Source organism: Cupressus sempervirens, chromosome 3 (genome assembly GCF_028749045.1).
Source record: "Cupressus sempervirens isolate cs-2001-9-10 chromosome 3, ASM2874904v1, whole genome shotgun sequence".
In the NCBI taxonomy this organism is placed as follows: domain Eukaryota; kingdom Viridiplantae; phylum Streptophyta; class Pinopsida; order Cupressales; family Cupressaceae; genus Cupressus; species Cupressus sempervirens.
This window is the reverse complement of record NC_143120.1, coordinates 255,451,564-255,476,691: the sequence shown is the minus strand read 5'-3', so window position 1 is coordinate 255,476,691 and position 25,128 is coordinate 255,451,564. Positions and strand designations below refer to the sequence as shown.

The window sequence follows — 25,128 nt, the reverse complement described above, 5'->3', positions numbered from 1 at the left end:
TACACAAAACATTCATAATAAAAAATGAATAAAGAGTTGCATAACATAGTTCATTAGAATGATAAAATAAACACTGAACTGAAAGAGCTTGGAAGCACTCCGTTTTTAATAATCTCAATAATTTATCACAGTTTATACTTAATAAACTATTTAAATAGACGTCCTTAAATGAAACCGAAATCAAGGGGACAGGCTAATCTCCATACAAAATGCACTAAAGATAAAACAAAGTCAAACATTTTTTTTTCAGATTCACTAAAACGTAGTGATTTTTCTCCAATTTTTTCGTTGTTTTCGACTACAAACTATGCAGATCATGATCATGAACATCAAATGCTGAAATTTTCAGAAAAATCCATGGTGTTTTCGATTTTTTGAAAATTGGTCAACTGTACAGTTTGTAGGAGGCTACTAGAAAGATACCTGCGTCCAAAATCAATGATGCAGTGTTCCTAAACAAAACAAAATATCTATTTTGTAGGATTAATTTAGTTTAACAATTCTTTGAAGATGAAACCCATTTTTCAGTTTTATATGCAGGTAGCAAAACCTTATGCTGGAGAAAGTAACTCACTGCATGATATTCTGTACTTAGCTACTCCCACTTTCATCTGAGCTGCTATTCGAATGGCGCTCTTTATTGTCTGCACTCAACAAATTTTGGACTGATGACTGCACTTCCAAGTTTCCACATTCCCTGCCATGCACCATCTTCTCCAGCACTCCCTCCACCTCTCTCATTGTTGGCCTCTCCCCTGGATTTTCACTCGTGCACCTCACTCCTATTCCTATCATACTTACTAGCCAATTTCTTCTATATTGCTCAGATGATTCTACTTCTTCCCCACTAGTTTCCATATCTGCAACATTACTACTTGATTCACCTACACTTCTTCGATCAACCAGCAGCTCTCTGTCCACCACTTCCTCCACTGCCTCTGGGAATGCTCTTCTCACCCATCTCGGCAATGTGTTCTCTACACTGAACATCTCATCTGTGGGCCTCTTCTTAGTCATCATTTCAAAGATGAGTATCCCGAAGCTGTAAACATCTCCCTTCATGCTCACTTGTCCTCCCAATCCATACTCTGTTAACATAAAAAAATGTCATTTTGTTTTTGAAAAGACAAAGTTTTATACGAGGAAGAAACAAACTTGCCAAGACAAACACTTCAATTGTCAAAAAAAATTGAGTTTGGGTGTTTACCTGGAGCAAGGTAGCCTACTATTCCCTTCAGTCTGGATGTGCTGCTAGTAGTGCTACTTGCTGAAACAGGGGATGTCAATAGGCGAGAAATACCGAAATCAGCTACATGGGCTGTCATGCTTTCATCAATTAACACATTTGAAGGCTTCAAGCCGCAGTGAACAATAGGGGGAGAACAATCGTGGTGTAAATATGCCATCCCGTGTGCAACATCAAGTGCAATATTCACTCTCATCTTCAAACTCAAGTTAAACGGAGTTTCATCCATGTGGAGGTGTAGTTCTAGGCTCCCTTGTGACATGAATTCCATTATCAAAGCCCTGATATCTCCAGCAGAGGCAGACAAAAAGACTTTCACAAGATTGCGGTGCCTGATATTTCTCAATACCCTGCATTCCCTGACGAAATGCTTGTATGAATTTTGAGGGTCCTGATCGAATAACTTAACAGCCACTACCCTGTTATCAGACAAGAGCCCTTTGTAAACAGACCTGAAACTACCCTTGCCTAGTAAGTTGGCGGCACTCAATCCTTGGGTTGCAGTGTGAAGTTCCTTGCTAGAAATTTGCATGAAACCTTCCCCCATCAAACTGTTTGTAAATTCTGTCCTCTTAATTATTCTATGGAAAGCGTAAAATGCCCCCAGAGTGCAGCACAGTCCAAAGAATGCGCCAATTGAAGCAACCAAGACAATGTTCCTATTCAATGCACTATGACTTTTGTCAGAGCTTGTGCAGTTTGGTAAATTCAACCAGCCCGAGGCTGCACATAATGCCGGATTTGCAAAAAATGATGTTGAAGTTAGGTTTTTGAAAGCTCCTTGATTTGGTTGAAAGATATATCAATGCTTTCAAGGCTCTTAAGCTGCCCTATTGATGGAGGCACCATTCCATCCAATTTATTTTTGGCCAAGTTTAGATATTGCAATCCCGAGCAACTGCCAATGTCACCGGGGATTGGTCCTGACAGTTCATTGGCTGAGATATCTATGGCTTGAATCTGTTGCATCCTTCCCAACGAAGGCAATCTTCCAGTCAACGAATTGTGTGAAAAATTGAGATAAAATGCAAAGGAATGGAGGCTTGAGATCTCCATAGGGATATTTCCCATGAGGTTGTTGTATGAGAGGTCAATCCTCTCCAGGCGAAAACATTGCTCAATGGCATTCGGCATCCTTCCTCTGAGCTCGTTCTGACTCAAGTCAAGACCCCCAGCTGTTGCAGACTGCCTAAATATGAAGGAATCTTTCCAGAAATATGATTGAGATTAAGGAATAGATATTCCAGGTTTATCAACATCTTAAACTCTGATGAAATGGTGCCTTCCAATTTGTTAGAGCTCAATTTCAACAATTGTAAATTCTTCAGACGGCCTAATGTACTCGGAACCTGCCCAGATACTCTGTTATTACTGATAGTGAAAATGGTCAATGCAGTAAGGTTACCAATCTCTTGTGGTATACTACCAGTGATGATGTTGGAATCTAAGGAGACCTGTGATAGCCTGGGAGAGAGGTTTCCTATGCCGCTTGACAAAGTGCCACTAAAATTATTTTCAGCGAGACTCAACACCTCAAGTATTTAGCAGTTAGAGAGTATATCTAATACACAAAATATAGCACAGTGTCCATTTGACAGGCTATTAGATCCAAGGTGAAGTATCCACAGAGCGCTGAGCATTCCCAAGTCTTGAGGCACCAGACCGCTCAGCTGATTGTACGAGATATCACGAATTGAGAGCTGAGAACAATTTCCTAGAGACTTTGGGATTCGCCCACTGAATTGATTACCTCCCACCCGAAATACTATTAAGTTGGGGAGCTTCAGGCCAATATCTGCAGGAATGGTGCCTACGAACCTATTTGGTGCCAGTTGAAGCCACTTCAATTCTGTACAGTTTAAAAGAAATGGGAAAATAACTCCCTCGAACCTGTTAACACCTAATGAGAGAAACGTGAGTTGGGAAAAATTTCCTACAGATTCAGGGATTCTGCCGCTGAACTGATTGTACAATAATTCCATATTTCGCAATTTGGGTAACTGATAGCCTATAGCCTGCGGAATTCTACCTTCAAACATGTTTCCCCCTAGCGCCAATATCCGCAATTCAGTATAGTTCATGACAAAATCAATTGATCCTCCAATGCTATTATTACTGAGGTACAGTTCCTGCAGTCGGTTTAGTGAATCCAATTCTGCTGGAACGGTGCCATGCAAGGAATTGGAAGACAAATCCAGGGTTTCCAGTGATGAACAGTTCCCCAGTGCCACTGGAATGCTACCTGTCAGAAAATTTTCATGAAACCAAATCTTCCTCAGTCTCCACAGTTTGCCAACCTCCATGGAGATGCTTCCGTTGAGTTTGTTGGAACGCAGAGACAGATATTGCAATCTGGTCAACGTTGTGAATATCTCGGATGGAATTGGTCCTTCAAGTGAATTATCACGCAAAGACAAGACATGCAATTTTGTGCAGTTGCTCAATGAACTGGGGATAGTGCCTGTTAAAAGATTATGCCCAAGATCTAGTCTTTTAAGCGCAGTGCATTTTGCTAGACCATGAGGGATGATACCACTCAATTTATTGGAGATTCTTCAGGTAATGCAAGGAACTCAACTCTGCTGGAATGTTTCCGCTCAACAGATTATTGTTTAATCGGAGCTCTACAAGATTTGTGTAGGCAGAGAGAATAAGTGGAATTGGACCTTGCAAGCTGTTCTCGTAGACCCTAATGAACTGCACCTTTTGTAGCTTGCCAAGCTCATGGGGAATGTGGGGAGAGAAATAATTACGAGAGAGGTCGATCATTGTGAGAGAAGACAAATTGCCCAAGTGAGGAGGTATTACACCCAACAATCCCCTGTATTTGAGAACAAGACTCACCACCCTTTGATTTCCATTGCAAGTTATTCCAGTTTAGTTACAAATATTGTTTCCATTTACCCAGTTAGACAAAGAAAGAGTTGGATCCATTTTCACATAGTTTTTTAATTCAAGCAGAGCTTCTGCATCAATCTGATTCTGATTACTTGCAGCTCATTGGACGAAACTGTAAGAGAGATAAAAGAAATGAAGACGAGTGCGATAATGAACTGACCTTTAAATTTCATGGACTTCATTTCTGAAAGCATAATTAGTCCACCTGCAATTGCAAGATTGTCCATCTGTTGTGGATAGAGGTCTATTTTCCTTCAGTTTATTATTCGAAGTTGAATATGACCACTCTATAATGTTGTTTGATAGTACTTTATTAAAGTCCCCTACAAATATCTAAAATACTTGGTCAATTATTACACACAAGGCGTTTCATGTATGAAATGATTGGGCTAATTTGGTCAATGGTCAAGAGTCTTCAATTTCGGATAGGCTAATTTCAGACAGAATACACTAAAGACAAAATACAGTTAAATTAATTTTTTTTCCATATTTTTTGTTGTTTTCAACTACAAACTATGCAGATTATAAAAATCAAATGCTGAAATTTTCTAAAAAATTCATGATATTTTCAATTTTTGAAAATTGGTCAACTGTAGAGTTTGTAGGGAGGATAGTCACGTCCTCAATTGACAGTGCAATATTTCATTGGTTGAACTTCCTCTACCATTCCTAAATACAATTTTAGTCAAAGTAATTGTAGTTAGAATGGTAGAGAAACATTCAAACAATGAAATATCTGGATATTCTGTTGTCTTGTACTGTCTATTGAAAGTTCTTGATCATTTGGTCATCGTAAATATTACATGTTAAGGAAGAACTTAACCTTGAAAACAATAAATCAACTTTGACTATTTAAACCTTAATATATGATGTTTAAGCCATCTGATCTTCATATCTACACATGGATTTGACATCCCTCCCTTGAAAAGTCATTTAACTACTGCTCCAGTGTACTATGCTTGCGGTCTGCTCGATCTCCTCGTTCACACCAATAGCTCGAGTAATCCACACTTCATTTTTCTGATCTTCAATTGGATTTTTAATTTGTATGGAATAAGATTAGAATTTTTTAGTGGAATAATCTGTATGAAACAATTTTAGCAGTGTTATCCATATTCGTGAGGGATTCGAAAAGTCAAAGACTCACCAAGGCCCTGAGTAGCTAGGAAATATCATCAGCAACTCGGAAATTAGATAAAATTCTTCACGACATTACAACATCAGAAATAAAACATAATAATGCATATGTCATTGGAATTGAACCATTGAAAGCATCTTTTACAGCACTAAAAACCACACAATGAAATGCCCCAACTAAAATATTAGGAGAATCCTCTTATTTCTGATTTCCCCTTTACTCTACCTTTAGGGCCTGTTTGTTTGCTGGAATTAATCTGGAATAGGGAAACGGGAATAGGAAAATTGGAATAAATCTATTCCAATTTTGGTCCAATGCAAGAATAAATCAAATTCCTAAAAAACCTGGAATTCGATTTATTCTCATTTTGGGCCAAAATTAGAATAGATTTATTCCAATTTTCCTATTCCCATTTCCCTATTCCAGATAGATTGCAATGACTGCTTTGCTGCCCGTCTACACATTCACATACTGAAGTAGTGAAAAATACATTATTTATTGACTGTTATTATGATTTCTCTGCCGTCGCCATTAAAACTTGCCATGAATCAGAGGCAAAATTTATTTATTATTTGCAGCATGTGACAGGAAGTCTACTGGTCCTGTGGGTGTTCTTCTGCCTCTTCCATACCCTGTTACGCAAATTGAGATTGTCTGAAATGGTTGAAGAACCAAAGGCCTGGTTCTGTTGTTTGCTTATCCTTTAAATGCAAATGTTTTCTGTTTGAGAAGCTTAAAGAGGAGATAGCTTTAGGATTAGAGGCCACTCCACCCATTTTTGTGGGTACTGCGTTCACCAAGATATTTAGATGAAGAATTGGATGAAGTTCACTACAGGGTTTCAGATTCTGTGAATGTAGAGCTGTAGAAAGAGGAACAATATTGAGTGGATGATCTCCCGAGGAGGAGATTCTGTGTCATCCACTAACAGGGCATTTAATTTGTTCATCGGTAGTGAAGGAATCTGAACTAATCCGCATGTTAAAATGAACACCAATAAAGCGAGTATTTGCATATAATATAAACAGATGAACAAAATCTATTTTTAACCTATGGAATGACCTCACTAAATAGAGCTTTTGAAAGACATTAGTCATAGAGTACACCCACTAAGTAGATCTTTTGAAAGAAATTAGTCATAGAGTACACCTTAAAGGCACCACCTTAAGTATCACTGAAGTCTCATAGGCTTCATTACATCAGAAATGAAGGGGAGTATAATGAAATCTTACCCCACGCTAGAAATGAAGAAGAGGACCCACCATTAAAAAGTCTCTGGTAGAAGGTAAAGCTTCATTCTTAACTAAAGAGTACCAAGTCTCTTGAGTCTAATGAAACAAATTATGAAGAGAGCTAGAATCAAAACAAACTACAGATCAAGTTTCACTTATGGAAATAATCTTCACATTCTAGCACTAGTTTTCCCAAAGGAATCAAAATGAACAATATCATCATAGGGCATTGTTTCCTTGATCAACAATAGGTCGAGAGGAACCACCACTAGGAGAAGAAAGATCCATTACTAGATCCAACAAAAAAAGATTCATAGTAGCAATAGAACAGTAAGCCACATGAGTAGGTTAGCATGTAGAATCTGAAAACACCAATTGATGAGAGTGAGAAAGGGACATCTTTAGAGAACTATATTAATAGTTACCTAATTTTTTCAAGCTTTTGTTTGGGAGTATGAATAGGTTTTATGGTATCAAATATCAAATTCCTACTTAGGCACTTTCTAAATAAGTCTCTATTTCTTTCCCTCCCCACCCCCATTAATCTCTCTCTTTTTCCTCTTCCTAGCCTCCCTCTTCCCCTCCACCCCCACCCTTACATACCCCTCTCCTTCACCATGATTCAAAGGTTCTACTTTAATTTGTTCTAAATCTATGTTTGAGGATTCTTAATCCTTTTGAAGCTATCATTTCTCTTATGGGACATTTGTTGCACAAACAACTCTCACAAAATGATCTACCAATTGACATCATGCACTATGCAATTATTTACCAAATATAGGGAACACAATTCTAAATTGAATTTTCACATATCTTCGACGTACCTATTACACACCAAGGTGCAATTCCTAGTTTTATTAAAAATAGAAAATATAAATAGAAATGATGTCCATCTAGTTATGTATGGTATTATCAACTCTTTTAGTAGGTAGCTTTGATCTTCTATTTTATTTTCAATTGAATCACTTTCTTGATAGTTATGTTAGCACTTTAGTTGGTTCACAAAGATCATTTCATTTTCTTTGCTTGATTGAGAAATAATTGCTAATGTTCATTTATTGTGGTCACAAGTGTTTAAGGAAATACAATTAGTTGTTTGTTGTCTATTACATTAAGTTTTTTGTTGTTGTTGTTGTAATTATAAGTTTTTCTATGACCCAAACATAGTCATCTTGGAGTATAAAAAATCACCCAGGCCAATTGATGAATCCTTTATAGTCTAGTGATCAATACAAAAGTGAATAAACATATAGTTAAATCGTTACTAGTGTGCATGTAAGGTTGTAAGGTTATTTAGTTAATATATAATCTTGGAGGTATGATTACACGAATTTATATTCTATAGTTCATAGCTTAGTAAACACCATGGATAAGAAAGTTGAACAATAGGTTTCAAGGGGCTACTTTGAGATTTGGGTATTGGGTGTGCATAAAGATGCAGGATCAAAAAGAGGGTTTAAGATGCCATTTTTTTCCTGAGCTTCAATGGAAATTGAAGATAGTCAAAATCAAAACATCAAGATAAGTCAAGAACAAAAGTTGCAGTACTTTGAACCTAGTTTATAAACTAGTATTTTTTTAAAATTTTGGAGTTTTAGGCCCATGAGAAAGGAGAAGTACCAAAAGTGGTCCTAAGTTTGTAAAAGAACATAATATAGTATCTGGTGTGCTCCCCCTCAAATATTAAATTTAAAAAAATAAAAATTAATCACTCTATTGAGAAATTAGGTAACACCACGTAGCTTATCCTAGATGTTTTGATAAATAAATAAATACTACCAAGGAAATATTACTACCTCTCTCTCTCTCTCTCTCTCTCTCTCTCTCTCTCTCTCTCTCTCTCTCTCTAGCTTTGGCTCATTCATAGTAATTAACATGTGGTTTTTGTTTTCTTTTCCCCTTCAAAAATCTCTTGTGTCCAGGTTGTGTTGGTCTTTGGAATACTCTTGCAAGCTTTGGTTTTTATGGTAATAATCTTCTTAAGAAGACTCTCTTGGATTCTTTCCTTACATAGTTTTTTATTTGAATATGTCTTTAAGAGATTGAGAGAGTGAGAAGGGCAAGGGGAGGGAGGGAGGGAGAGAGAGAGTTTTTTATTTGAATATTTCTTTAAGAGATTGAGAGAGTGGGAAGGGCAAGGGGAGGGGGGGGGGGAGAGAGAGAGAGAGAGAGAGAGAGAGAGAGAGAGAGAGAGAGAGAGAGAGAGAGAGGGTAGGGTGAGAGAAAGTGAGGAGGGTAGGGGGAGAAGCAGTGAGATAGTAAGAAGGGTTGGGGAGGAGAGTGAGAAGGATATAGATGTGAGAAAGAGAGTGGGGAGATTAGAAGAGTAGGGGAAGAGAGAGTAATACGGGTAGGGTGATAGAGATGGAGAGAGGGTGTGTGTGTGTGTGTGTGTGTGTGTGTGTGTGTGTGAGAAAGAGAGAGAGAGAGAGAGAGAGATATTAGGATCACTTAGAACCCTTTAGTGTGTCTCTATTGTCTAAAAATGGAATCAATTTCATTTGATATCATTTATCCATCCTTAGTATGGTATGGTACATTAGGACCTTTCTCTTGCATTTATTTACCTAAATCAAGGTACTTTCTTCTTTCAATCTCTCTCAAAACTCTATTTTAGCACCAATTTCTATGTGTAGCTTTATATTTACTACCCCAAGCACACAAATAATTCTCTAAATGCATTTTTTACCATTTCACCTTCATACATCATCCTTTTCCTCTATTCCCACAATTCTTCTTGGGTATGAAGTCAATCACCTCAAACTTGGGAATTAGGTCATACCTTCCTTGGGCCAAGGGCTGAGGTCATTCTTTACTTTGGGCAAGGCACTATTTTCCCAAATAAATTTGGGGCCTAATGCGAAATATTGCTTTTTCCAACTCTCGTGATCTAGCCATTCTTAGAGTTTTCTTTGAAAATTGTATAGAATAAGGCCTTCTCCCCTTATTTGGCCATCCATTCCATATCCACAATCCATGTAATCTATCCATTCTCAAGTTCTCAAACTCCATTCAAGGAGTTCTCAAAAAAGAAAGCAAGGCATTCTTTGTTTAATCATTCAAAATCTTAACCAACCATCATGCATTCTTTCTCCTAAATCTAGCTTTATTGTGGAGTTCATCCATCAAGAGGAGATCTAATTCTACACAAGCATTCATCATTGAAGCATATTTCAAGAAATTTCATACATGAGGTTTGGTCTTACACGATTTCCTTTTGGTTTTTTGTGTTGAGTCAAAGCTTTTCACATACGCTTCTCTCCTCTTTTGATAGCAATGATGTAAGGATGTACCATTTATTCTAATTTAACCAGCTTTGTCATATCAACGTCTACTTCCTTTCACATTTCATCTCTTATCAAGATCATTTTTCCTTCTTTCATACACACCTCAATTCCATCCAAATATTGATTATATATCAAAAACATAACTCATTTACTTCTGCAAACTCATGCATCCATTTGGAACTACTCAATTTTTGGACAAAACTTACTTTACCATGCCCACTCTCCCCCTGAGTAGTATCTTCCTTCACTAGTACATTATAGGTCAATTTTCAACCTTTTATTTCAACCTAGCTCTTAATATGTTTGTTGAATATATAGTTTTTGTTTTTATGCCCGAGTTGGTTGAGAGTTCAACCAAATTAGATTTTCTCAATTTGGTCAAAATCTTGACCAACTCGGGTTAAAATAACAAAAAAAAGATGAAAAGTTTTTTGTTATTTTTTCGTCAGCTAGAGGAAGTTTCATCTACGTGCATCACAAGAGCTATTTGAGGTGAGGTAAGATTCAAAAGAATTCCATGCATTGTGTACAAAGGGTGATTAAAGATGAATCTAATTGCAAATTTGACTAAGTTTAACAAGGGTTATTATTGTTTTTTCCTTCAGTGACTATGATAGGGGTTTTTAATTATTTTTGGGCATGTCTCATATTCTCTAGATTGTTGCCTTGTCATTGTTGATAAGTAGCTTGTTTGGTCTTCCACATATTAATTGGTAGCTCTATCGAGAGGTTCCTTCCTTTATCATATATGCTTGTCAAGAATCAGTGCATGATTTGATTAATAGGTTCCAATTTTAAGTTCAAATTTCAATTAAATGTCAAGCTCTCAGATAGAAGATCACCATTCTCAAGAAAAAGATTTAGTGCTCGGATAACCTCCAAAGGTTGATACCATAAATGTGGTTGCTCAAATGATGAACTTTTTGCCACTAAAGAAATTCTTTTTATTTCTTTACCCTTGTGATTTCCTACTATAATGGTCTCTATCAAAGCTTTTGATGTGGAATGAGGGAAGGATCAACATCTAGAAAAACCATAATAAAATATTTGTTCTTGTCTCGCTCCAAAAAATTAGCAATATATAATCAATTCACAAATCCAAGAAAATCAATGGAGATCTATATGTTCTATAAGTTGAAATTAAAACTTCAGTTTCTGTCCATCTATAAAAGACTTGAAATAAATAGGTCTAAACTTGAATTAAAAGGTTTAGTAACACTTTAATTTTGTATATTCCCATTGTGGAAACTTGTAACAAACTTACTTTCTAGGACTTAATCTATAAAATAAATCATTATTGAAGTAGTTGCACCATAATATTTAGTTGGTATTTTTTTTTTTCATTTTTCATAATCCTTACCATATCTAGAATAGTCTTCTTCTTCCTCTGAACTACTTTACTTTTCTATTGATTTAGCTTTTTTCCAACTCCTCCATAGTACCATGATGCTTCCAAATATTTTCAAACATATTGGAGGGATTGTACCCTTGTTTATTAGACATTATGACCTTGATGAAGCGTCCACTTTCCTCCTTATCTTGGGTCTTAAATGCCATAAACATCATCAAATATTATGATTTATGCTTAGAAATACATACCTATCCCTAATTTCTCTAATAATCTATAAAGTTCATAAAATATTTACTCTCTCTCCAATAGAGATGTTATGCATATGACCATATAAATTAGTGTGCACACACTATAATGGTGTAGATTTTCCTTTAGAGTTTTACAATTGAAAGAGATTCATATTTTATTTTATTATAATTTTGGCTTGGCATATAGTAGTAAGCTATAAAATTTATGAAAATACTCTAGCCATTTCATTTTTTAGCACTAGACTAAAACCAATGTAGTTAAAATGTTCATACCCAAGATGTCCAAATAAAGAGCATTCTTGAACTAAACTCTTCAAAATTGATTGTTGATGTATTTCTATCCATTTTCTAGGCATGAAGCATGCAACTAAGTATTGTTATTAAAAAGTTTTTCTATCAAAGGAACTAATTTTTTTCAGTACCACTAAAATATTTTCTCCCATTCTTGTCAATGAAGACACGTTCACATTTCTCCATGAATACTTTATAACCTCATTGTATCAATTACTAGACACTCAAGACTTGTGGTTAGTACAAGGGAAAATATAAACATTCTCTATCTCATTATTCCTTCCATGCTTGGTGTCGATCCTAATAGGTCCTTTGTATACTACTAGAAGTGCTCTTTTATACTCCATTTTAATCTTGGATGGCATATTTTCATCCATAACAAAGAAACTCATTACCACTTTGTATTTATTTTATCCAATGTTGAGATGCAAAATTTCAACTCCACCCTAATCACCAATGATGCACATGGAAAAAGCGTTTAAGTTGTCAACATCAACTACCATTTCATCAATTATATTTATCCTCTTCTCTATTTCATCATATTTTTTTTCAAATATACAATCCCAATGACTACAAGCTCTCGAAAGTCATTTCCTACCATTACTGTCATCTTCTTTGCCTTGACACCATAATTTTGTGCCTTTAATAGTTATTATTGTTTCCAACTTTTAACCATTTTTTATGTCTCAAAATTTAATGTTTCTTCTATTATGTGTGCAAAAAAATAAATATTCAGCACAAACAAATTGTCATTCCTTTTAAGAATTAGGGCCTTCTTAGAGCTAATACTAACTGTTGCATTAAAAATCCCAAAACATAGACGTTGACTTGCTGGTTCACTTGCTAATCAATTAGCAATGTAGAAACCATAAACCCCAAATAGAGATAGAAATGAACTCCTATGATTTCTATTAATTGTAGACATGACATTTACAAACTTCTCTCAAACTTGGATTACAATATGATTTAAACTAATTCATCTAAATCAATCAGAAGCTGCAGCCACAACTGACTTATTCAATTGACTAAAGCTACAACAATTCTATATTCCTTTGCTTAGTTAGAATAGTAAAGTTGTTGCATTGCGAATTTGTCTATTCTATGTTGCTACATAGTAACATTCACCTTATCTTCTCATAATTGTTGTTCACAATACATTATTTTTCATGCTTACCATCCCTTGTCAAAAAAATGCATTTTTCTCTGTGTCTATTGTTGTCCACTTAAAAAGTGAACTTTCATGTCAAAATTGAGTTCATAATCAAAAAAAGAAAAAAAGCTCAATTATTTTTGTATTTGGTTGGAGGAGGTTGGATGCTTGTTGCGTGCACAAGAACCATTTGAGGTAAACTCTAAACTCCTTGGGATCTGCAACCAGTAGCTCTACTTAGCCTGTTGCCTTTGCTTTCACTTCTATTTCCATCTCTCTAGATGCTTTTGAAGCCTTTGCATGTCCATGTCTTGATTATTTATGTGGGAGATATAGTCAAAATTAACCCATCGAAGTCAAAACATAGAATAATAATGATAATATCAAAAGGGTATTTAGGAGGAACTATAATTTAGGCAAGTTCAAACATAGGTATAAGTCGGCGATATCAATGTTCTTGCAAGTCAATGCAACATTATTTGGAGGATTTTTACTTGGGGAACTGATCGACGACTTCTTGCTACATAGATCTGGAGAGATGGACCTATAGTAAGAATAAATCTACAAACCCTAGTTGTTTGGCGATTTCCATACAATGCATAACTAAAGAACTAGTAGGAAATTATTGTGATTGTTTATATGTTGAAGAATTAAACATTAGCTCTTATAATTATTCTATAATTTTTAAATATTATGATTTTATGCTCTTTTGCAATTAATCCAACAATGAACCAATTCCTCCTTTCTTAGAGTTGCCGCCTTCACCATTTCCTAAATTGGGTACCTTATTATTGTGAGTAGAAATCCCAACTTTTTGTTTTGGGTTGGGTGAGATTTAGCAACATCATGAGTGACACTGATCATTCCACATCAAAGATTTCACCATTGTAGAACCATCTTTCCTCAATCTTTTAGCATTGAAATTAGTTTAATCCCAAGCCCTTCCAACTATGGATTGTCCCTTTGTGTATGTTGGTAAATAGATTTGTTCTTTTTTAATTATGACTCTTGAATGCCCAAATTATGAACAATATCTGATTACAAGTAGTTCAAAAGCCACTTTTGGATAGATTGGCCTTTCTCTGAATTAATAGGTATAGATCCCTATAGTGGATTTGCAATGAATTGTGTTATTCCTAAAACTAATATGGGGGTGTGTTCTTGACATGAGAAAAAAAGAGGTAAAATCGAGCTAGACCTAAATAGGATCTAACTCAGGCATAAAATGATTTCTGAGGAATTGATTAAATTTATGAACCCACACATCTTATGAGCTCACAAAGCTTAATAACATAACAACTAATATGAACTAAATTAACTAGGATCTAAACTACAGAGAAGAAGAAGTTAACTAAAAAGGAAAAATGTTTAAGGGATTCCTCTTTGAACATGCAATGACACTACTTATCACAGGGGAATAAAACTCTGTTCTTTCCTTACTTCAATCCAGAAAAAGAGAAAACATATAACTAACAACTAATAGAAATGGAATAGAAAATAGTTGATACAAAATACCATTCAATTAACTCTGCAACATCAAATACTTCACACCAAAAATTCACCAACCTTTAATTAATCTTTCAAATTCATACATATAGGATTTTGAGATGACCGTTACAATAGAAGATCAATCGATTCATCTCCTCAAAGAATGATAAATGGAAAGAAACCAATTTGTCATATTGCAATAATTACATAAGAAATTGAAAAGAGGGCAGAATGTGAATCACTTCGTCTTCTTTCCCTTTTCTACTTTTGTTCTAAAAGCAACAACTATGATTGGGATTATCTCTTCATGCCTAGGCATGTGTATGTTGGTGTATCTCAAGAGCCACTTAGAATGTTCCCTGGCCAACTCCTTCACAACATTCAATTGATTTGGCAATTCCTCCATGGCCACGTGTATACATCCACTAAGTTTCTGGAGTTTTGCAACTCTATTTTGATTATTGGAAGATACATCAGTTAGACTATCTAAAAATTTGGAGAAATTCTCCTTCATGACATTTATTCCAATGAGTGCTTTCCCTTGGCCACTAGTTTGTGAATTTGTATGCAGTCCCCTCATGAGTTCAAATCCTTTGTCTTGGGTTTTCTTCACTTTATCCTCTGTTTCCTTAAGTTCTTTTTCTACTAATATGATCATTTATGACTTGAACTACATGCTCTGAAACCATTCAAACAAAGGTTCATCTCCCTTTGGAAAGATTTTTGCTTCAACAACTTCCTTTGTCTTCATTTGAATGATCATCTTTAGAAGAGAGATACAATCATCCCTCTTTGCTCTTTCTCTGGACAGAGTATTGCTATTTGCTAAGATGTTATCCTTATCTATTTCTAATCTTAAGATAACATTTCCAATTTGTTCTATAATAGGGACTCCCTCTAATTTGAGCTTCCTAATCCAATCTTTACCAATTTGGCCAAAGTGCCTATCTTCCTGAAGTTGGGAGATAAGGGCTTGAACTTTGGTAGCCGTAGGATTTCTTGTTACTGATACTCTGGAGATAGTTGCCAATGGAGTGACCAATTGCCTAATGAATCTGTTCAACTCTTCTATCTCAGCCTTTATCCTAGCTTTTAATAATTTTAGGTTTTCCAATTGTCCCTCAATTAATTCATTGGTTGACTTCCACAAACCAACCTTGGTGTCATGTCTGGCCTCTCCAAGGTCCACTGAGTGTAGAGTAAAATCATCAGCAATCATATCTTCAACTCTTTCTTCTTTGTTGGGCTTGGCTATCTCCATTGTTAAGTGCACTATTTCTAGATCTTGCCCAAGTACAAACAAAGTTTTCTACTTCTTTACCTTGGTTAATGCAGATCTAGAATGAACTGCAAGGGATATGGTATCCTTGGTGGGGGCGCTTTCATCTTTCCTTTTTCTCTTTCTCTCAAGAGTATCCTCTAACTAGGAATCAATGCCTATGACCTTGGAGGCCATCCCAAGTGAATCTATGCTAAACATCTTCTTCTTGACTGGAGTGATTGTAATCATAGTTGAAAAGAAGGGATTCTTTGGGGCTTGATAAATGAGCTTGAAGAGCTCTAGCCTTTCTCCAACTCTGAGGTTCTCTTCGTTGCCTCATTAGATTTAGTAGATTCACTGCTACTGCTCTTTTCATCTCCGAAATCTACTATCTATATTGGGGAGCCACTTGGTTGCAGAAGTGTAGCACTTATTGGCAGAATTAGGCTATGATGAGGAGAGGGGATTGGTGTAACATGAGGAGAGGGAACTGGTGTAACATGAGGAGAGGGAAATGGTGTAACAACACTATCCTTTGGCTCCTCCATCTTCTTCTCCTTAGCATCAGTTTGGGTTCCAATAAGTGGGAGGGAGCCATCATGACATGTCTTAGCTATGGGAATGATTTTTTCTGGAGGCTAGTCACCTCCTCCTAAAGGTTGAGCTAGTCCTTGAGTGATAGCTAATTTTACGCTTGGTGTAGCACTCTGGGAGGAAGAAGGAGTTGTAGTTTCTGGAGAAGCTTGAGTGGTTGTGCCCTTACTCCAACTTCTTTTGGTTGTCCATTTGACCCACTTCCCAATTCTTTTGATGATTAGGGCCATCATAGTGTCTAAATCTTCCTCAGCATCCTCATAAGGCTCCAAACTCATAAGAGTGTTTCTTAACTTAGTCAGATATGTATTACTATACATATATTGCCCATCATCCATACATATATTGCCCATCATCCTCCAATCCTTCAACATTAAGATTGATATTATATGTTTTTATTTGCTCCACTGTGATCCTGGAAAAAGCACGATTTCAACTTTGAAATTCATCTTTACAATCCACCCAATAGTCTTCAATACCGGTAATGTGTTTGATCACACTCCCAATCTGCAACACATCCCTAACATATCCATTCGGATCAAACATAGGACTTAAGACCTCATACATCTCCAATTTGTATTTCATCTCGAACACTTTGAGCATATTCTTTGCATCAAATCAGGACTCACAATTGTAAGCTCCTACTTTCATAGGGAACTTATATCCCTTCTTCTTCAAGCTTCTGCTCAACACATTTACTTGGACCGCTTGCCTCACAATCTCTATTAACATGATCATGTCACTCAGACACCTGGGTAACTTCAAGGGGAATCCATCAAAAGCTACAAGTCATAAATATCAGAAAGATGAGAACTAGATAAAATAGCTTCTGAATTGACTAATAGCTACCATTGCCTCTAGACTGAATCTCCTCTCTAGGCATCCTTGGAGTTCCCTACAAATTCTCATTGTGAATGCATTATTAACTTTGACATACTTCGCATAACTATTTTATAGTTGTAAACATGGATAGAACTTATAACACTTCACATCATCAGGGAAATTTTCTATTCTTGGAAGGCCTGACCATAACTGTAGAGATGCTAGCATGTTAATTAGAAAGGAAGACATATAGAAAGTGTTGTTGAACTTTGCAATGCTAAGAGCACTAGAAAGATTTTCACTTACCTCATGAGCCCAATCAATATATTGCGTATCAGAACAAATAACTTGTACTAGAAAGAAATATTGTTCAACAAAATTTAGAGCTTCTACCTCACCTTTCAGTTTGTGCAGGAGAACCAAAATATCTACAATCTCAGGTTTGCGATTAGTACCAAATGGAGTTTTTGGGACCTTACTCTTGGCACTCTACAACTTTTGAAACCAGGATGGCATAATTTTTTTCCTCCACACCATCTTCTTTGCGTAGAACTTAGAGACTACTCCTCCTACTATCAAGTCCAAAAACTCCTCCCATTCTGGAACTTAGAGGCAATTCATCATAGTTTGCCTATCAATGGAGATTAATACTATATGATTAGGTAACATAGTTTGTCTGGTGTCCGAATTGTAGTGATTATGCATTCATAAATCAATTCTAGAGCTTGGATTGCCACTGGGAAACTAACTACCTCTACTAGTCCACTTCCTGAGAGCTTCTCAGTTATGGGATGAATCAGCTCCGACTACAGCCTCCTTTGGAAATCTTGCATATCATAAAAATGGAGTGAAGTATCCATAAAAATCTGCAATGTGGACTTGATTTTGTTTAGGTCATCAAAACCTGCAAACCTGGTTGGCATTCTATCTGAAATGAAGTAAATTGAAATTTTGAATCTAGATGAAGAACATGATATTGAATTTGCTAATACAATTTGAAAGCATTGTGCAATTTAACAAAATAACAATTCAAGAAAAAGTGGTAGTTTGAATAACTATTATGTTTCCATCTATATAGGAGTCTCAATTCATCCGTTGATCTTTAGTATATTTTGGTGTCTTTTCACTCTTTCTATTGGCCCAATGATAACTTTCCTTTCTTTCATACTTACTTTTCCATTTTCCATTAAGTTTCAGAGAATTATGAACAGAGTATCCCGTAAGGAAATATTTGCCTGATTAAATTCTGCTTAATATATCTTTCCTGCAATGGTTAGATTGTTTCCATTATCATCTTAAGATGTTTTGTGTGTAATTTGTGGGCCCAATCCGCTTACAAAGTTGATTTTCTCTTGAATGTGGAAAATCATCCTCATGGGTTGAAAACCCACCGAGGAGAATATGGTTCTCATTTTTTCGCCTAGGCTTTCCTTTAAACTTTGATTTTTGAGTTAATATTTCCTTTGGGTTCAAAAAGGCTTAAAAGGACTGTGAAGGTCAAAAGGGGCCCACTTTCTCATTCCTTTCCTTTACAATTGCTTTTGGTGAAAAATGGACTTCGTGGGTCAAAAGCCCGCCGAGGAGAAGTTAGTTTTGAGTTTTCTACCTAAGATGATTCTGAGCACTATGATGAATCTTGAATGTCTCCCAAGGTAGAATATTGTAGTGAAAATAGGGATTTTCCATAAGAAAGCTCATTATCTTCTTACATCAATCCATGAGCCTCACTTATTGCTCTTTGTGGGAAATCACCTTCATGGGTAGAAAACTTGCCAAGGAGAAGGCGATTCTAGACCCAAACAAACTTAGGCTTAACTGAGACACAAAATTTTCCACTTTTGCAAAATGGTTATAAGATGAAAAGTGGGGCAACAACTAGCTCTAACTGGGGACTTGGGTAGACTATACCCTAAGTAAGGAACTCAAAATCTTTGGTTTCACAAAAATAAAAGGTGGCGACACAATAAAACTAAAATAGGGAAAAATAGGGAAGCAAAGGCAAGGAAGGAAAACTAACTAGGAAAATAGAAAAAGGAACTAAATGTAACTATAATACAATACATGGGTTACTTATTCTCAGTTTAAAATTTGATAAAGCTTCAAATCCTGACCATTATAGTTCAAAGGTAGCACTTCACCATCTTGATAAGCCAATTTGAAAGAATTATTTTGAAACACCTGATGAATTATGAGTGGACCTTTCCACAAGGTATCAAAATTTTTATGCATACCCTTTGGAGCACTTTTCTTATCCCAGAGTAACACACTATCTCTTACCATGAATTTCTATCATCTTGCCTTCTTATCGAACAAATTCTTTACTCGCATCTAGTGTTGTGTGATGTGATCTACAATTTCTTCTCTTTCCTCTTTAAGCTTGCTTAAGTACAAAATCCTCTTTTCTAAACCATCTTTATAGATATCATCTTCAATCACTGTTCCAAGTTTGTTCATATCCAATTCCAAAGGTAATGGGAGATTAGCCTTGGTTCCATAGACTAATTCAAAAGGAGATATACCAAATGCACTCTTAGGTGTTAGTCTATCTACCCACAGTGCCTCATGAATTTTCTTGTGCCAAGTCTTTTGATTATCTGACACCAATTTCTTGATAATATTTATCAAATTCTTGTTAGTAGACTCAACTTGACCATTTTCTTGTGGGAAGTAATTAGACAAATGACTAACTATGATTCCATGCTCAAAGAAAAAATTGGTAATCTCAATTGAAGAGAAATAGGCTACATTTTCTATCACTAATTTGATGGGAACACCAAACATAACCAATATGTTTTCCTTAATGAATTTTCATACTACTTCAGAAGTAGTTTTCTTAGTTACTTTGGCTTCCACCCACTTAGTGAAGTAAACAATCACAATTATCACATATTGGTGACCGACACTAGATGTTCGATTAAGTGGACCAATGAAATCAAGACCCCATTGTTGAAAAGGTCCCTCGATGATGACAGGTCTTAATGACAAAGTGACTAGTTGAGGACGCCCAATGAACATCTTACATTTTTCACATTTGCCACCCAGGAATAGGCATCCTTGAACATTCTGGGCTAGTAATAGCACTGTCTTAATATTTTGAAAGCTGTGACTTAGGATGAAAAATGCCCTCCATAGGCTTCATCATGCAATGTTTTCAATAGCTTTTGTTGCTGTTGTTTGCCTACACATTTGAGGAAAGTGCCATCTATGGCTTTTTAAACAATTTGCCATCCCAAATTACATACTTAGCTACTTTCAATTTAAGATCCCTCATTTGTCTTGTAGTTAGACCCTTTGGAAATTCTCCATATGTTAGCAGATAAGTAATATTTTCAAACCACGGGTGATGAAGACCTATGCCAAAACTAGTTGTTTTTCTCCCAATTCTTCTGATTCTTCAGTAGTCTTGTTTTTCGCAATCACCTTACACAAGGCATTACCTCTTACTAGCTTGGTAGGTTTAATTTCTATATCATACTCTTGTGTCTTTACTATCCATGTTCCTCTGACATTACACCCTACATCCTACTGTGTTAACACACTTTTTATTGCTACGTTCGGGACATAAATGACAGAATGTGAATGCAATATGTAAAATCAAAAAATTTTAAGTGCTTTGACTATTGCAAAAGCATGTTTCTCAATTTGTGAGTATTTCAATTCATGATTTTTTAGAGATATGCTCATGAAAGCTAGTGGGGCTTGTATCCCTTCATTATTATCTTGCATAAGTATTGCCAATAAAGCATGTTCAGAAGCATAACAATAGATGATGAAATCTCACTCATAATTTGAGTGACATAATACAAGAGCATTAGCAATAGCAGTTTTTATATTCTCAAAGGCCTATTTTCCTACCTCATTCCATTTGAAATTTGAATTTCCCTTCATCATGTCCACAATACACTTTGTGGTTTCTATAAAATTTGGTACAAACCTTTTGAGGAAATTCACTTGCCTGAAGAATGATTTAAATCCTATTTTATTTGATGGCAAGATCAATCTTTGAATGGCTTCAACTCATTTAGGATCAATTCTAATACCCTCTTGAGAAACTATATGGCCAAGGAGCTTTCCCTTTGTCACATAAAAAATATTTTTTTGGGGATTAAGTGAGATTCCATGTTCCTGACACCTTTGCAATACTTTCCTCAAATCCTCTATGTGATCTTTTCTCTTTTTTGAAAACACGGAGAGATCATCCAGGTATATAACTATAATCCGGTCCTTTAGATTAGTAAATGTTTTACTCATACACCTTTTAAATGTAGAGCCTGCATTACTGAGTCCAAAGGGAATTCTATGATATGCAAACGTACCTCATGGGGTAGTGAATGCTATTTTATGTTGATCCTTTTCTTTCACTTCAACTTGATTGTAACCTGAGAATTCGTCAAGCATGGACATCATTTCGGCTCCAGCCACTGTTTGTAGTAAGTAATCCATATTGGGGAGAGCAAAATTATCCTTCAGTGGTGCATGGTTCAAATTCCATAAATCAACACAGATCATTATTTCTCCATTTTTCTTTCTGACTAGTACTATATTAGTTATCTAGGTGGAATAATGGATAGGATAGATGATTTTTGCCTTTAGCATCTTGTCGACTTCACAAAATATAGCATCTATTACCTTAGGACTATAATTCCTCTATTTCTGCCAGAAAGGGACTGCATTAGATTTAAGGGGAATTTGATGTTTTATCTTCCCACCTTGATAGCTTTTCAAATCTTCGTAACTCTAGACAAAAACATCCCAATATTCTATGAAGAGTTGCTTTGCAGCTTCTTTCAAGTGAACAACATTTCCCAATATTAATCATTTTAGGATCATGAGTATCTCCAATATTCACCCCTTCATACCTGCAAGTAGTAGGACCTTTTTCCATCCTTTTTTGTTTTATGTAGGCATCATGTTTATTAAATTTTATTTCCAAAGACACAAAGTATGGGGGAATGATATTACCTCATAGTTGAACTTCATCATTTTGATTTTTTTTCCTCTTGACATCAGAGTTTTCATGATTATCATCATTGAATTCATGTTCAGAACTAGATTTGTCATTTTCTAGGAACAACTACAAGCTTTTGTCATCTTCAAAAACTTGCCGGGATTCTATATTATCTTGAATAGAGGCTCAATAAAAAAAATTAATTTGGTACTTCTTATGCTTGAATTCCAAATGGGGTAGTAACAGAGAAGAAGAAACTGCTAGGGAATCAACTTTGGTGTTCGTCTCCCTTGGCACTACTTCAATGGAAAAAGCATCTAGGCCTTCTATTTCATCCCAAAATTTGTGTCTATAATTCTTCAACTTGTGATTCTTCATAGAGTATTGCCCTTTAATCTATCTTATAATGATCTCTGCATCAACTCGAGCTTTTAGGATCTTAATTCCTTTTTCTTTTGTAGCGACTATCCTTAGAAGTAGGGCTTCATACTTTGCAGTTTTATTTGTCTTGCCAAACTCCAATTTGAAGGCCATGGGTTTGAGTTCTCCTTCAGGGGGTATTAACACTACACCTACGCCAGATCCTGATGAGGAACAACTTCCATTGAACTCCAATGTCCATATAGATGACGACTCTTGTTCTTTACTTAAGGCTTTCATTTTTGAATCTTCAATTCCTTGCTCATTTAGAATGCCTTCAGTAAATAACATGTAATTTCCAAACTCCAGCTCTTGGTAGAGGATTTGAGCTTTAGGGTCATCTAATTTTAAGATAATAAATTTTGCCTTTTCTTCAGGTTCTAATTTAACTTTCTTGTTCCCTATGGGTATGACTACTTGGGACCAGTCTAGTTTTATTTCTCCTCCTAGGTCTCAGCAAAAACTCTTACTTAAGAGAAGCCCATAGCTTGCTAGAATATCTGTGACTAGAATGTTCAGTAGGAGTTTCTTTTCTGGATGAGAAGCTAAGGCTACTTGAGCATCTTTAATTTTTCTAAGAAAAGGAACCTATTTAGCATCCATAGAGTAACATCTTCGATGCACCTTAGTGAGGTTGAGACCCAGGGTTTTAGCTACAGAATATAGCATAACATTATCTGATGCACCTGAATCTATTATGCAATTTCTTAGTTTTCATCCATTGATATACAGTGAAATATAGAATGGGTCAGGTTTTTGCCTAGGAGAGGTTGCTAGAATAGTAGAATCCTATTGATTAAACAAGTTTGATGTCAAAGTTTCATCCTACTCTGCCATGGTCACATTGTGATTTAAATCTATATCATTCCCTTTACAATGATCTACCAACCTTTTCAACTCTAAGGGATGAGACTTCAAATAATCTATGGGGGAAATTTGGATTTTTGATTCTTCATAGAATTGAATGAAATCAAAGGGCATTTTGTCCTTACCTTTCTAAGATGTAGATACTCCTTGATCATCATGAACATTATTCATTGAAGGATTGAGATCATTCTTGTGAGTATGACTAGAAAATTGATTCTTTTTCCTTTGACCTTAAGTCAATATTGTGTATGACGTTCTATCAATAGTTGCATAACATTCACCCTTTGGTTCAGAATCTGACTCATATTCCAAAAATAAATTTCTAGAGTCACCATTTGAGTATGAATCTAATTTTGAACAAGGAGTTGTAGTGTTTAGCTCATTGGTGGATAACAACTGCATCATACGAGCAATTTCTAGACAACTTTCACTATCATGATCTATTGTCAAATGAAAGACAGACATATTTCCTTTCTTTGGTGTTTCTTTAATTTGCAACCTAGGTTGTGAGCTAGTGAGCTGCAAAATTTTTCTATCATTGTTCCTTCTTGGCAAATTTTCTATCCATGTTCCTTTTTACTGCTACCAACTCATTTGACAATTTTTGAATCATTTCATCAGATGATATGGTGTTACTAGAACTTCCTTTAGTTTGAAGTCCTCACTTCCATTTTCTTGTGAAAATCAAGTCATCTTCAAATTCAATTTCCTTCTTTTGTGTGTTTGCTAAATCTATGGGATGTGCCCTTCTCAAGTCATAATTTGAAATGTCCCTTTTCTGATTTTACATGATATTTCCAACCTTTAATCAGATCTTTAAGATCAAACAACTAATATCACAAAGATCCTCCAAATTTCTCAAGAAACCCCAAATCGGGTATGCCAGAAATTGTGCCAAAAGCTTCACAGCTTCACCAATTACTAATAAATCTGAAAATGGAAATTTTTACAGAACTTTCAGCAGCATAACAGCCTACAAATTGACATTTCCAGATCCGTATAGCCTTTACACAACAGCTCAAAAATGTAGGACCAAAACTATGCTCATCGGGCTCCCGAAATAGCACAAAATATGCCCGGAAACACCACAAGAACACTAATAATCTATCTCAGAAGTTTAATCACGTCCCAATATATATATTCAGATCTATTTTAATAGCTTAAAGTCTAAAATACAGCAGCAACCAAAACTGATATGAAATACTCAACCGGAAACACCAAACTCTTACAAAAATACACCCGGAAACTCACAAATCTGCACTGTTCAGCACAAAGGCAAACTCTGTATGAGCATGCACATGGAATGGCTTCAAACTCCCGTCCTTAGCCTTCCTGGAAACCTGCAAACTCCCGTTCTTGGGTCTCCCTGGAAACCTGCAAACTCCCGTTCTTGGGTCTCCTTCTCCACAGGTTTGGCAGCCTCTGAAGAATAACAAAGAATGAGCGAAAATCAAGTCTGGAATCCCCCCAAAATGCCTCCAAACCTCTTTAAAAAGGGCATAACTGTAACTCACGTCCAAGAGAGGTTAATGAAACATATTTTAATAATAATTATCATTTATTAGTCCAACGGTTTCCAAAGATTAACTCCCTTTTTCCGAAACTTCACTTTCTTGGGCCTGCCTGTCTTAGCAAAGATTATTATTTTTTAATTATTTGAAAAGGGGACATGACAAGTCCTCCCCTCCCAAACATTGCTTGTCCTCAAGCAATGGCTGAACAATAAACCAATCAATCCTCCTGGATCCCAAATGTAGTCATGAACTATACTACTACCAATTAACACAGACTCCTGCAAGATCCTCTGCAATATGACCAAGAGGAATCCATAATCAAACTGGCAATTATAGCTCAACCAAACTCCAAAATCACCATTACCACAGTCAA

At 35.9% G+C, this 25,128-nt stretch overlaps 1 pseudogene across 1 annotated transcript; it reads right to left on the bottom strand.

Annotated features, from left to right (window-relative positions):
* Positions 1–221: 221 nt before the first annotated feature.
* LOC149565839 (uncharacterized) lies at positions 222–22,665 on the bottom strand (annotated as a pseudogene). The gene is made up of 3 exons (XR_016361389.1): positions 22,445–22,665; positions 1,208–3,799; positions 222–1,088 (listed from the first exon to the last, which is right to left on the bottom strand). The product of XR_016361389.1 is annotated as an uncharacterized LOC149565839 (transcript).
* Positions 22,666–25,128: the final 2,463 nt, after the last annotated feature.